Raw genomic sequence first — 13,357 nt, 5'->3', positions numbered from 1 at the left:
CTATTTAAACTGATGCACTTGTGGATTATTACCAGAAGAATAGTCCTTTACTAACTCTGTGTTATCTTCCTTCCTTGTGGCCATACCTCTGAATAGTGTGTTTTATGTAAACTCAATGGGCTGGCTATCAAACATTGATTTCAGTGTACCCTTTAGGGTTTACCATTTCTATACTGCTTTTACTGAATTATGACTCTATTAGATTGCTTTTGTTATATTAAAAAATCAAAATTCTGAACTTTTTAATGGATTCGATTTCATAGTACATTAGGAACTGAAATCGTTATGAAAGTCCTCACAAAAACTCTCTTAACATTGCTTTGAGGAAGGATTCAAATTCAGGACTCAAAGTTTAGGTTTCCAGGAGATCATCTTTGGGAATCAATAATTTCAAAAAGTTCAAAAACTCAATTTCATTGCTACACTAAGATTTGAAGGTTTATAGACCAAAGTATACAATAAACCCTACATATTGTCATTGAATGCCACAATTTTCTTCTATCAACCCTCATAAGTTGAATAAAGTGTTACTTGCATTCAGTAAAAACCAGTTTGGACAAATTTTAACCCTTCGAATCACTAAACATATTTCTGAAAGATGGTAAATTATGTGCTAAAATACCTTCTTATTGAAAGATTCCTGAAATAAAACATGGGAAATACACTGCCAACATAAATTACTAGAGGAGTAACATAAAATGATAACAATCATCCACCTAGTCTTGCAGTTTTCTAGTTCTTACTAAAAATGACTGTTCTTGGCTCATTTTACAAAAATAATGAACAACTTTTGGTGTCACATTGAGATTCATTCCAATTCTTCTTCCCTAACCAAAAGTGGTTGAGGATTATAAACTTTTTTTAGCATTGTCCTTAAGAAATGCTTAGAAATGTCCACTCATGTCTCATATCCTATTGCCTCAGGCAGAAATGATATAAAGTACATAAACAAACTATGCACTTAACTTCTGGTTTTAATTTAGTTCATCACTAAGTGCTTTAAATTTGCAAAAGGCATTGCTGAGTCTTTAAAATATTGAGTTGCAGTGCTCCAATGTACTCTTTCTGTTTGCTTGTAAGTTTATCTTCATGTTTTCATTTGAGACTTTCATCGTCTAAACATTTGGCATAAAGATATTCACTAAACAATCACTAAACCAACAATCACTAAACAATCACTTTTTGTTAATATTATAAATGGCTATGTGATACTTTTAAGTAGACAAGACAGCCACAGCATTTCTTAGCTACAGCACCTTTTTATCAGAATACTGATAATAGCTTGAATATAGCCATATCTAATAAACCTAGAAATTAAGAATATTATTCAAACTAGTACCTAGACTTTATCCAAATTATGGCTAAATAATAAACTTAGAAATGATAATAGCAAACATAGGTAGGCACTCAGACAATTTAGCAAATGTTCATCAGGTATCTGCTCTTATTCGGGCTCTTGGACAGGCACACAGATAAAAGTACCTTTAATTCAATCCATACCAAAAAGGCTCTTGCAATCGGAAGTGGGCAGCAGGCTTTTAACAGACCATGCTGAATAAGAGCATTCTGACTGGATGACTGAACAGACACCATTGAAGATATGATATTTGAAAGAGACCATGAAAAGAGACTAGGAGGTGGCCAGTAAAAAATCTCAAATAAATACACGAATAGATCAGACTGAAAAGACAAACTGTCATGTAGAGAAATGAGCAAGCACTCTCAGATATGTACCCAAAGTAAAAATCCTGATTCCTGCTTGCTATTAGAATTTTAATTCTGTTCATAATAGTACCCAGCTAAGTTCTACCTTACTCAGATTTTATTTCAAATAAGAATGAATGCTCAAAATTATGACCAAAAAAATAAAAAAAAAATAAAAAAAATAACCAAAGAAACAGAAACAGAAATCTGATTAAAGTCATTGACACAAATTTTGTCTTCTAAGATGAACAGATATGAATGCTGCTACTCTTTACAAGATTCCACCCTTGATTATGAACATCATGGCTCTCATTACAGCAGCTTTCATGTGACAATGAGTTGAAGGCCTAGAAAACCAGAGGAATGTGTATAGTGTGCTTGATGATCCAGCAAGCATCTCTATCAAGATTTCTTACAATAGAAAGGTAGTACTTGCCTCTTAACGTCACTGAAAGCAAGTTTTCTTTTATAGGCAGCAGAAAATATTCTGAGGTGACATTAATAGAGATATCCTAATTAAATAGAACCATAGCCTTAATGATCCTTAGAAATCTTATTGGGGTGCTCGTGTGGGTGTATGTAAATGTGTATGTTGTCTGGAGAGACTGAAGTCCAGAATGTTGAGACACATAGTTGAGAACAGACTTTCATGTTATTATACCTAATAGTTAGGTGATAGACTTCAACCACCATACAACTGATATGCATTAAATATCAAGCAAATGCAAATATAATGCTAGAGTCTGTAATAACATCTTAATTTTTGAAAATGCCTTTATTCTTTCCAAAGGGCTTTCATATGTACCACCTCAATTGCACATGGCAACAGTTCTATTAAAACAATCAGGGTAGATATTAGTCTGCTTATCTTACAATCTGGACAATTGAGGTAAAACCAGAAAGGGTTGTTTTCCCAAGAATACAGTTTGCATAAGGAAGAGATTTTTCTGCCCTTAATTTTATATAAATCAATTATTGAAAGCAAATTGTTCTCTGAAAACATTATTTTCCCCTACTTATTCTAAACTGTTTTCCCCTACTTATTCTAAATTACATTGAGGAATATTATCTAAAATTATTTAATTTAAAAAATGTAACATTTTGTCATCTACTCCTAGCAAGAATCCATTTCAGAATGTTTAATATGCTACTGTACATAAATTTCCTCAGAATTACCTGTATATTTGATGTCTGCTTTGGGCAAATTTTGTTGGAAAGGAAGAAAGAATTTGTCAGGTTCAATACTAGGGTAACATTGTACTGGGGAAGTATACAAGTAAATTCTCCCTTTTTCATTTCAAACATGGTATCGGCATCAAAACAGATATAAAGATCAATGAATAGAATAGAAGGCATAGAGACAGATCCACGTAGAGTTATCCGATGGTCTATAAAAGTTCCAAAACATACACTGAAGTAAAGACAACCTTTTAAACAAATGGTGCTGGGGAAACTGGATATTGATGTGTAGGAGAATAAAACTAAAATCCTAACTTTCATTTTGTGCAAAATTCAACTAAAGTGCTCAAAGACTTAAGAATTAGACCAGAAACTTTGAAACTGTTAGAAGAAAACATAGACTTAACACTCCAACATATTGGTACAAGCACCAAGCCCTTAACAAAACCCTAAAATAAGAATTAGAAGCAAGAATCAATATGTAATCAATTTTAAAAACTTTTGAATGGCAAAGGAAACAATAAAAAGCATGAAGAGAGAACCTAATAAATGGGAGATTTTTGCCTACTCTTCCTCTGAGAGGGGATTAATATCCAAAATGTATAAAAAGTTAAAACAAACTTTATACCCACCTCAAATAACCCAATTAATAAATAGACAAAAGATCTAAACAGATACTTCTCAAAAGAAGAAGTAAAAGTGGTTAAAAATATATGAAAAAATACTCAACATACCTATCAATCAAGAAAATGCAAATCAAATATACACTAATATTTCATCTTACTCCAGTTAGAATGGCAATCAAGAATACAATTAGTGGTAAATGCTGATGAAAATGTGGAGGAAAGGTGCACTCAGACATTGTTGGTGGGACTACAAATTACTGCAACTATTGTAGAAAGCAGTATGGAGGTTCCTCAAAGAACAAAGAGTAGAACCACCATATGATTCAGCTATTCCACTTATTCCATACAAGTAAAATTAGTATATTATAGTGATATAGGCACATAAATATTTACAGCAGTGCAATTCACAATAGCCAAGTTATGTAATCAGCCCAGGGGTCCCTCAAAAGGTGAATGGAAAAGAAAATGTGGTCTATATACACAATGGAGTTTCACTCAGCCATAGAGAATAAAATTATGGCATTTGTTGGTAAATGGATTGAACTGGATGACATCATACTAAGTGAAATAAACCAGAATCAGAAATTCAGAGTCAAATGTTTTCTCTCACATGTGGAAGTCAGACCAAAATAAGAGGGAAAAGATGGACAGGGGACAGGAATGAATCCTATGAAAATAGAAGGAAGATCAGTGGAGTAGAAGAAGGGCATAGAGACAGGCAGGGAGGGACAGGAAAAGAGAGGAAAAGTGGAATGAAATTGACCAAATTATGCTATGTACATGTATGAATGTACTATAGGGAATTTCACCTTTATGTATACCTGTAAAGCACTGATTTAAAAAATGGTAGTAACTAGAAGGAAGACCAGTAGGGTAGAGAAAGGGGAATAGAGGAGGGAAGACTGAAGGGAAATGGAATTACTATGAATGGAAGTAGAGAGAATTACATTTCACACATGTATGATTATACCAAAATGAACCCCAATATTAAGGATGACCCCAAAGGACAAAGAAAAACATTTTAAAAAACTCAAAATTCTCTACTGAAACTAACAAAATTGAGAGTATGGCTAAAGAATACATTTTCATTAATAAAATTAATATTCTGGGAGAAACATTATAAAATTTTGACACAACAAGCTCATTTTTATATTAATTCCAAAAATAATCTCTCTCTTGCAGCAAATCTGCATTTCATGTACCTATCTATTATGCCTTCTTCATCCTTCAGAATATCCTTATGCAAGTATTGAGACTTTACTTCTAAGGAATAAAAATACTCATTTTATTAGCTTTGCTTATTATAAAAAAGCAAGAATTACATTTTGAAAGTATCTGCTTCTTTTCCTTAAAACTAAATATATGACAATCTGAACTTCTTTCTCATTTAATCATTATTTTATATGCTAGAGAAGGTACCACATCTTAAAGGAAAAATAAAGTTAGGTTAAGAGATGAAAATAGATATAGTAATATGTTTTCTTTCTTTTTATTCCTCACGGAATAAACTTCAACTTGTAAGAGAATACCAAGGAAAACAGTATAGACAAGAAAGGTAGGTAAATTTTAAAAATGAGATTTATATAGTGATGAGTTTTAAAATAAAAAATTCCAGCTATCTTGTCAAGGCTTCCCTGGTATAGACCAGATACTAAAGCAATAGTTACTTAACCCAGATGCCAACACAACAGAGTTCTGATTTATGTCTTCCCTGAGGTAATCCTGCAGTAAAGGTTCCTGTCAGTAAAATAATTAATTGATTTCCACTCCAGGTTAGTAAAACCAAAGTGATTAAACAGATTAAACAGATTAACATCTTTTAAATGGAGAAAAATTGCTGGGTTTTTTGTTTGTTTGTTTGTTTGATTTTTAGTTCCACAGATGTTTTCTTCCATGTTATGAGATTTTTAAACTAGTTAAGCAGCATGGCAGAAACGCTCATCTTTGCTTTTATATTTTTAAACCAATGAGATATGATTCATGAGTCTAAATTAATAGCTCATAAAAGTGGGAGGTAGGAGCCCCTTAAGCCCTACCTGATATTATGAAACATTTTCTAGAAATCAAACTGATTCACCTAATGATTGCATTCACTTATTCATCAAATATTCCCTGATTTTTCTCCTTTTTTACCAGTACTTCAATGTGTTTCCAGCATTGAGAAAACGCATTAGAGTAGGATGAAGAAGATACAGGTTTTGATCTACTTTTTTTCCACTAAATTGGTGTTCTTTCAATTTCATTGACCAGGGGTGTTCAGACTTTTAATGAGGTGATTGGAAAAATGACTTCTTCTATAAATAACTCTTATGATCCGTTTTTAGTAATTATGTATTCTCAGGTTAGATCCTGAGCAACATAGACACAGGAGCTATTTCCTATCAATTTTGTATGCCCTGTATCTACTCTACTGTCTAGCACCAAGCAGTTGATGAAATATATTCTTTTTTGGTGTATGATTAAATTGTGACCATTTTCCTCCCAGGACTTCCATTTCCTCATTTAAAAAATAACCTATATTGAACTAAGTTGTCTCTAAAGATTCTTCAGACTAGACTCTTTAAACTATTAATACTTCATGTCCCCATATTTGTAGGATTGCTTACACTTTAAATAGAAGAAAAAAAAGAGTGTTTTTATATATATCATTTCCATAAGGATTATAATTAGTCATTAAAATTTTATGGAAAAAAAAAAGATGAGAAAATGAAGTTCTTTTCCAACTTAAAAGACATACAGTTGATAAAAGTACAACAGATTTGGCAGTGCTCTCTTTTATCAGAGCAGTACGTATTCAAAGAATTTTTTGTTTGGATGCAATGAATAATAAATTGACATCCCAAAACAATCCCCTATTACACTTTCACATTAACTAACAACAAATTAACTCTATTTAATGCTACTCTTTCTACTTTGTACATTTTAGAGGAGAATAATTAGAAGTTTGGGAATCTTATGGCCATGAATAGAAATAAAAATCAAATTTGATGGAATTCAACCAAAATGTTTACATTAGTTTCAATTTTTAAATAAAGGATTTTTTCTCCTTTAATGACAAAGAAGACGAACACAGTACTGAAAATACAACTTAAAAGAGGGTGCAGGACTGGGGATATAGCTCAGTTGGTAGAGTGCTTGCCTTACAAGCACAAGGCCCTGAGTTCAATCCCCAGCCCCACAAAAAAAAAAAAAAAAAGGATGCATTTCCCTTCTGTTAGTTTGTAGTAACATTTTATTTACCTTTTTCCTGCTAATGCATCCATTAAATGCTGAGTAAGTGAGGTTATGCTTATTCATTTGTAAAGCAAACCCCCCAAAATATTGAAAAATCTCTAAATGGGTCACAGTGGAACAAATAGGATGAAGTGCTTGCCAAATGTTAACTGTCCATTGAAAAACACTAAAACATGAATAAGATAATAGAAGGAAGCCAAACTAATACCAATTTGCAGTGGGTAAACGAAATATTTGGGGAACCTGCTGATTCCATATTTATGATGAAGAAAGAATAAAACATGCACTAAACACAGCGGGCCTCTAGGTGGGGAAAATAACAAACTGCCAGCTCATAAAATAGTAGAGAAGTATGAAATAGGTATTATGATGAGCACTACCTATATGGTGAATAATAATTATAGAGGAGCTTCAAGACAGAATGCTGGCTTCATTCCCAAGCACACAGCATACTTTTCCTCCTCCTTGTAATTGATGGGTCTGAGCTGTGCTAAGACAGAGAATGGGTAAAGTTACCATAGTGAAAGAAAAACAAATGCACTTGGTAAACCATGGTGGCCACTGTTGAAAGAAAGTAGACAGCCTTTCAATTGCAAAGTGAATTTTGTCTCCAGTTGACTAATGTGGTTGACTTTTAGAAGAAACATGGTCCTCATTAAGGGTTAAAAGGCTCATTTCAATTTGAATTAACTTTAAATTAAAAAATAAAGCTGTTGGTAAATAGGGTCCTTTTAGTATTCAGACTTTACCTCTGTACACACAGGGCTATATTACCAATTCCCAGCCATAAACACAAACTAATGACCAGAACCAGCACTGACTAAACAGATGATTTCCTGGCCTTGCAATTCCAGGCCTGACAGGGTCTATTTGCCTGTACAAGGTCAAAGCGACTGTTTATTCCCAAAATGAGCTGCACTCAACAATCTTACAGGAACTCTATTCTTTGCCATCTGAATAGAGGTACAATGGTCTGAGGCAAGGCTCAGGCATTTCAATACACTGGAAGTGGCTCTGTTCACTCATTAAACCCTGCCTGCAATGTGCAGCATTTACAAAGTGATCAAGTGTTTCCTTCTTCTGTTCCTTCCACTGTTCAATAAAAAAGGCCTAAGGCAAAATGCCACCACACCATTAAACACAACAGAATCAATCACAATCTGGTATGGCTCAAAGATAGTTCAGTAACAAGACTTTATTGTGCTTGTTGTTGTTCCATCAGATTGAGCAAGACAGGTGCCAGTAACTCTGAAATATGTCCAGTGCGTCTTTACCACAAAAAGAAGGCTGAAACAGCCCCTGCTCCTAGGATGTACTCTGCCAGCTTTTCTGTTGTCCACTTTCAGGGAAGAACTGTATGTCCTAAGAGCAACACTAGCACAGTTTTTCTGTTCTTCATTGTCAATACTCAAAAGAATGAGATACATTAATGAGAATATATATGTAATGAGTGAATAATGAAAGAGAAAGAGGGAGAGAGAGAGGATTGGTTTAATGAAATACTGATATGCTGAATGTAAAAATGCCTAGGACCCAAAATCTATAATCAGGAATTAGTAAGAGATAGTCTTGAAAAGCTTTTCAGAACAGTTACAGAAGTTTTCTTTAGACCATAGCACCAGAATGTCTCAAAGAGCTATCCCTAGGGAGAATTTTGGAGGAGTTAAATCACATCTACACCTAAATTCTCCCTACCATGGATTAGCATTTCTCACCCAGCAGTGGAATCATAACTAGAGCCTGAAGATTGGTCACAATTAGGTACTCATTTTAATAATTTAATTTTGAAAGAATGGAATTATGATCATTCATCACTCAGATGAGGAGTTTGACCTAAAAGTGATGAACACTTCAGATGCTATAGTTTCCAAAGGACATATTGTGTATGATTACACAAAGAACATTTAGGTGTTATGTATCTTCATCTACACAAAGATATATGACCAAGGATATTATGACATTGGAAAACTAGAAAAAAAGTTATTCCTTAAATTTTAAAAATAGTGCAATAAAGAATGCTATATTCATAAATGTTCATAAGTAAATGATGATATTTTTATACATTTTTATGATGGTGATAATGTCTCACATGGAAAGATGTCATAATATTGTTATAGGAGAAGATCAGGATAAAATAATATGTATGTAATCCTATCTTTACTGTTTATTTATTTTTTCAAATTTATCATACATGAACATTATCGCTTATCTAATGACAAACTTAAGAGGTATTAAAAGCAAAATTATTGTATATACACAATGAAAATCAGAGTCTTTTAGTCAATGAATATGTGTATGTATAATGTGAACTCAGGGTAAATGTCACAAAGACCTAAAATGTATAAAATCTAGACATCCATATCTCCTTCCTACTCTGTTTATAAAAACAGTATTCATCAGTTCTTCTCTCATGCTAAATTTTTCTTTTCCTTTGAAAAAATGCAACCTGGGAGAAAATTATGGTTGACTGCAAATTTTGATATCCTGCTAATGTAATTTCACACTTTTGATCTCAAATAATCATATCCCCACTTGAGAAAACTTATATAGAAAGTAGAACAATTTTAAAATAGAGAATTTAAATGAAAATGCATAAAAGTTGGAAGACTTGGAGGAAAAACAGATGAAATGATGTGAATGCTGCAAGGCATATGCAGAAATATTTGCTCTCTCACTTCTATTGTTGATTATCTACTCTCCAAAAAGGAGGCAGCCATCTGGAGCTTTGAGGAATGGTACCATCATTGAATTTTATCAGAAGCTCTTCAAATTGACTTTATTCTTTAAAGGAGTTTGTATTGTCAATATAATTGACAACAGAATTGTCAATTAGTATTCTGAAAAAAAAAAACTCCTCAACTTTTAAATTTATTCTTTAATCTTTCATATAATCCTATACACATTCTGCCTCATTTTATTTTTGAATTTAGTAAAATGAACAATGATACTATGATTTAAAAGTCAATGGATTTAGTTTATCATGTGCCATTTATATAGTATTTATGCTATTACATAATATTATCAACGAAGAGAGGCTTACCACTTTAAGGTATTTAAAAGTATTTTAAAATTTAATGGCTAATTCATTTATAAGGTAACAGAAAAATAAAATTAAATGAGTTAATGCAATTCTAATGTTTTCTTTTTCATTATTTTGTGTTTATTGTAGGAAGAAGAGGATTTCTATTTTAAGATATTTTGAAATTCATTACCTAAATGGATATGAACATATTTCACAAGGAAAACTTTGAGAAAACATTATAAATAAGGCCCAGGGAATTAGCAAAAACACTAGCTAAATGAGTCTTTGGAAAACAAACTTAAACCTATCACTTTTTGAAATTGCTAAGAAAGACATAAATGTTCAAAATTGTATACAAGAGCATGTTTATAGGTAACATTTGAATTTCACATAAAATGATTTCTCAAAGAAAAACATTTTTCTATTTGCCTAAGAATACAAACATTTTCAAAGAAAACACTCAGGTCTATGAAGTTTCAAATATGTGTGTCTTTTCTGATTTGTATGTCATAAATTGAAAATATTCCTTTTCCCCCAATTAAAAATTAAAGTCCAAGGAAACTTTTCTATCATATTGAAGAGTCTTATAGACAGGTACCACAGCAATACATAATAGTATTTAACAGTGTTTGGAAATATAATACTCCAATATTTCTTTAAAATTTATTTTTAACTTATACCTAAAAACATAAAATTGTACATTTTAATTGGGTGCCATGTAATGTTCTGATATATGTATACATGATATATCAGATTAAATGTATTTCTCTCTTCATGGATTTTTTTTTTTTTTTTTTTTTTTTTTTTTTTTTGTACTGTGGGATTGAACCCAGGGGCACTTATCCACTGAGCTATATCCCCAGTCTTTTTATTTTTCATTTTGAAATATGGTCTCACTAAGTTGTTTAGGGCCTCACTAAGTTTCTGAGGTTGTCTTTGAATTTGTAATCCTCCTGACTCAGACTTCTGAACTGCTGGGATTACAGGTGTGTGCCACCATGCCCAGTCACTTATCATTTCTTTATGGCTAAATCTTTCAAAATCTTTTGACTATGTATATTATTATTATCTATAGCCAGTCTACTGTGCACTAGCCCCTTAGAACTTCTTACTCCTATCTAAGTGTCGCACCCAATCCTTCCACCCACTCTCGCTGCCCTCTGGTAGCCACCATTCCCTTCTTGATTTCTATGAAATCAGCATTTTTAGATTGTACATATGAGTGAGATCACACAGTACTTGTCTTTCTATGCCTGGATTATTTTTCTTAACAGAGTGTGCTCTATGTTGCCAGAATGACAGGATTTCACTCTTTTTATGACTGAATAGTATTCCATTTTGTTTGAGAACCACATTTTCTTTACCCACTCATGGTGGATGGACATTTAGGTGGTTTCCATTTCTTGGCTATTGTTAATAGTGCTTCAGTGAACACGGGAGTGCAGATACCTCTTTGCATATTGATTTATTATCTTTTAGAATACAATATTCCAAGATTTTAAGATGCCTTTGAAAAAAATTTTATTTTCTAATGGATTAATTTTTAAATATAGAGATGAACTTTTTTTTTCTTCACAGTTATGACCATATCATCCTAAAACTTAACCTTCAATTTGGGAGATGCATTGCAATAAAAAGGGTAAGAAAATTAAGTTCATCTAAGAAAATAAGAAAACTAAAGAGCAGAATGAAGAAAGATGAGACAATATTGCTAAAATACATTGCTTAGAGTTGGCAAACACAGAGCACTCTTATAGTATGAATAACAGACACATAAGGAGTTTGGAACATAACCTAGAGCCACAAGAGGAGGATGTGTGCCCTTTTCATTCATCTGAATTCAGTGTTGTCAAGATAGAAAGGACTAGACCAGAGGGAGAGAAAGGAGAGGCAGAATGGATGTGTCTTTGTGTGTGTGAAATGAAAACATCTGGTGTATGTATGTGTTTATGAAATAGTGTATGTGAGTTTCTCTAATTTAAATTTCCACTTTATTTCAGAATGAGTATTAGGTTTTATATATGAGATAGCCCCCAAAAAATCACGTATGAGAAAATTCAAGAAAGTTTAGAGTTAAAATGGTTGGGTTATAAGAGGTTTAACCTAATCATTGCATTAATCCCATGATAGGGATTAACTTCCTGGTTGGGAAAGGTAGGTGTGCCCTCCCTTGGAGGACACATTTTGTCCTTGTTGAGCAGAGCTCTCTGTTTCCTGATCATCATGCCCTGAGATGCTTTCCTCTACCACACACGTACCCCATGAAGTTCTGTCTTATCTCAGGCCCTGAGGCATGGAGTCAGCCATTTATGGAATGAACCTCCGAAACTGTGATCCTCAGAAAAACTTCTCTTCCTCTAAAATTGTTCTTGTCAGATCTTTGGTCACAGCAGTAAAAAAGCTGACTAAAACAGTGAGGATAATTATGTATCATTACTTTATCATTACTTTTTAGAGTTTTATTGATCAAGTTGAGAAATTCATTTACGATAACTGTCTTCTTTCTATATTCTTCAAAGTTCAGAATTTAGATCTTGAATATAAAGTTAAGAGAGATGAAGGATGGGCAGGGCGACTTCCTGAGATTGTCACACCTGATTCCAGCAGCACAAATTTATAACCCATATAGGCTATGTTATGCAGTTTGCACCGCCTTCTACAGTTCTGTCTACCTAGAGAGAACAGTTCTCATCTCCATGTAATATAATAAGTGCCATTTACTGAAAACCTACTCACACCTAGCATGGCACTCGTGTTCCATGCTTAACAACAATCACTTGAGACTGGTATTATCTATTTTTCTGAGGAAATGATTGAATCTTAAAGATAGTAAGTGTATTGACTCTTTAACCCACCATTAAGTGTTGTAACTAGAAATTAAACTTATGTCTGAGGCCTTTCCAGACATTGATATTTATGCATCCAGTTTTTTTCTTTATTAAATTTCAACTGGTAACTAATATATGGTATTAAAAAGTGATCCAATACCATAAAAATAATTGAACAAATTTATAGATGTGATGATAAAGATATAGACACACCTTCTAAGTCACAGGAGAATATCGATTACCTAGTTTTATCCCAGTCACTGTAAATTCCATAGTAATTTTCTTCAATAATATTTCAGGCATCTAGCCAAGTAAATGGCCTTGATGGAAACAAATTTTAGCCATTAGGAGCAGGGAATGCTTAAATGATGTAGGCCTGATTGAAAAGTATTTGTGGGTTGGATATTTTTGTGAGAGAATCTGCCTGCTTGGCTAAGAAAGAATTGTCTACTTTCCCTCTGTTGTTGAAACGAGATATTTCATGGTGTAGTAGGGGAAATACCATAAATTGTTTCTGTCCAAGACTACAGGGACTGAAGCAATCCCAATTTATTGCCTAATGTGTTAGATATGAAGCACTCTCCACTAGCCTGAGAAACTAAAATATTCAACTTTATCTAGAATATAATTGATAGGTAATTATTTTCCACTAAAGCATAGCATTGCAGTGTCCTTTAAAGTATCTGTTGAAGAGTAAGGAATATCAACAAACATGGAAAATAATACCACCTTTTCCAAGACTTTGGGATACATTTAAGATACTT

General features: G+C 32.9%; 1 protein-coding gene across 2 annotated transcripts in view; it reads right to left on the bottom strand.

Annotated features, from left to right (window-relative positions):
- The window catches only part of EPHA3 (EPH receptor A3), a 340,031-nt gene that overhangs the window by 124,331 nt on the left and 202,343 nt on the right, over positions 1-13,357 (bottom strand). The gene's annotated exons all lie outside the window — the stretch shown is intronic.

Source organism: Sciurus vulgaris (genome assembly GCF_902686455.1).
Source record: "Sciurus vulgaris genome assembly, chromosome: 10".
Classification (NCBI taxonomy): Eukaryota; Metazoa; Chordata; class Mammalia; order Rodentia; family Sciuridae; genus Sciurus; species Sciurus vulgaris.
This window is presented reverse-complemented; position numbering and strand designations above follow the sequence as displayed.